The sequence below is a fragment of the Petromyzon marinus genome, unplaced genomic scaffold (genome assembly GCF_048934315.1).
Source record: "Petromyzon marinus isolate PM22_M1 ecotype Great Lakes invasive population unplaced genomic scaffold, UKy_Petmar_22M1.pri1.0 PM_G_Scaffold_26, whole genome shotgun sequence".
Classification (NCBI taxonomy): Eukaryota; Metazoa; Chordata; class Hyperoartia; order Petromyzontiformes; family Petromyzontidae; genus Petromyzon; species Petromyzon marinus.
In genome coordinates this window covers 965001-967500 of record NW_027422828.1, presented here as the reverse complement: position 1 = coordinate 967500, position 2500 = coordinate 965001, and the positions used below count along the sequence as shown (strand labels likewise).

General features: G+C 47.6%; 1 pseudogene; it reads left to right on the top strand.

The window, feature by feature from the left end:
* The window catches only part of LOC142913818 (28S ribosomal RNA), a 10591-nt pseudogene that overhangs the window by 3891 nt on the left and 4200 nt on the right, over positions 1 to 2500 (top strand).

Here is a 2500-nt window from a genome sequence, read left to right as displayed (position 1 = left end):
TTGGGACTAAGACCAACAAGCAAGTCTCTGACAAGAGACGGGACCTAAGTAAAAAGACAGGGGCCCCCATGTCAGACAGCTTACATTTTTCTTCTAGGCCTCTTGAGACATTGTCTCCCCCACCAAATGTAACAACGGGGACTTCATCCATACTCGCGCAAGCAGCTGAGCGGCTTACGAATGAGAATTCTGGGACCCTGGAAAAGCCTGCAATGGAGGCAATAAAGGCTTGGCTTAACGGCGAGGGCCAACATGATGCCCTCGTAGAAACTGCCACAGCATTGATGCTTTGTCCGATGAGATTGGTGAAAAACAAAGGCAAACGTTCAAAACCCGAGAACGACATTATTAAACCCAGGATATTACCCACACGATCTTGGATGAAGAAGAGAGCGGAAAAACGAGGAAGCTTCATGAAGCACCAGAAGCTCTTCTTTAAGAACCGCTCTCTTCTTGCGTCCTTAGTCCTGGATGGCACTGAACGTCATGAATGCCGAATCCCGAACGCAGATGTATATCGTTTTTACTGCGAAAAATGGGAGAAGGTGTTGCCATTCAATGGCCTGGGCCAATTTAAGTCATCAGGTGTTGCAAATAACGAATACTTTGAGCCCCTAATTTCGGTGGAGGAAGTTCAGACTGCCATACGGGCCATTAAACCAACGTCAGCAGCTGGGCCAGATGGCCTAACAAGGGCTGCAATCTGTGCTGCCGACCCCGAGGGTCGGACACTGACAGCCCTATTTAATGCATGGATGATTACAGGAATTATTCCCAAAGAGTTGAAAAAGAATAGGACGATTCTTATTCCTAAGGTTATGGATGATGAAAAGCTGAAAGAATTGGGGAACTGGAGACCAATAACGATCGGTTCAATTATTCTGAGATTATTTTCCAGAATAATGACTGCACGTCTTGCTCGTGCTTGTCCCTTAAACCCAAGGCAGCGTGGTTTTATAGCGGCATCTGGCTGCTCTGAAAATCTTAAGGTGCTACAGGACCTTATGAGACATGCTAAGAAATTGCACAGGCCGTTGGCTGTCATGTTTATCGACATAGCGAAAGCTTTTGACTCGGTTTCGCATGCTCATATTTTATGGGTGTTAAGGCACAAGAAAGTAGATGAACACGTGGTGGGCATCATCCAGAACGCCTACGATCGGTGTACGACCTCGTTCAAAAGCAATGGCGAGTCGACTCGAGAAATTAGCATACGTGTTGGTGTCAAACAGGGTGACCCCATGTCACCCCTGCTCTTCAATCTTGCCATGGACCCTTTGATATGCACCCTAGAGTCACACGGAGTTGGGTACTCCATTGATACCGACCACGTGACAGCTCTTGCGTTTGCTGATGATTTGGTGTTGGTGAGCGAATCTTGGGTTGGTATGGCCGCCAATCTAGCGATCTTGGAATCATTTTGTGGGCTATCGGGATTGGAGGTTCAGGCCAGAAAGTGCCAGGGCTTCATGATAAGCCCAACCAAAGATTCATATACGGTGAACAACTGCGACCCATGGACTATCAAAAATAAAGATGTCCATATGATCCAACCTGATGAATCAGCGAAATACCTTGGTCTGAAAATTGGCCCTTGGACTGGCACTATACAGCCTGATCTACATTGTCAGCTAAAGACATGGATCTCGAAAATCGATGAGGCGCCTCTGAAGCCAACTCAGAAGGTTGAACTACTCAATGCCTATGCCCTACCCAGATTGTTATATCCTGCAGACCACTCGGACTGCAAGCAATCAACTCTCCGTGGGTTGGACCAAGAGATTAGAAAGGCGGTAAAAGGATGGCTCCACCTTCCCGCTTCAACTTGTGATGGACTGTTATATGCCAGAGCCCGAGACGGAGGCCTTGCCATCTTGAAACTGGAAAAAACAATCCCTTCGGTTCAAGTTAGAAGGCTGCAACGTATAGCAAACTCGTCCGATGCTATCACCCGTAATATTGTGTCCTCGCAGGGTATGGAGGAAGAATACCGTAATTTGTGGGTACGAGCAGGGGGTGACAGTGATGCAATCCCAACATTCGTTCTCAGGGACTCGGTGTCAAAAGAACCTGTATATCCGAGACCCTGCGATTGGAGGGAGCATGAATTTCAGAGATGGTGCGAAAAGCCGGTTCAAGGAAGGGGCATTGTAAACTTTGCGCATGATAGAATCAGTAATGCTTGGTTGAGGCCATGGTGCGGCTTTAAACAATGCTTCTTTATCGCAGCACTACAACTAAGGGCAAATATTTACCCAACAAGAGAAAGCTTGAACAGAGGCAGAGATGGGGCCTTACGTTCCTGCAGGAAATGCTCTGCCAGACTCGAGTCCCTTTCGCACATTCTCGGTCAATGTCCTGCAGTACAGAAAGCAAGAATTGCGCGACATAACAAGATCAGTAACATTCTGGCAGACGAAGCGGCTAGATTGGGCTGGTCTGTATACAAAGAGCCACGGTTCATATCCGAGACGGGAGAGATGAGAAAGCCTGACCTCGT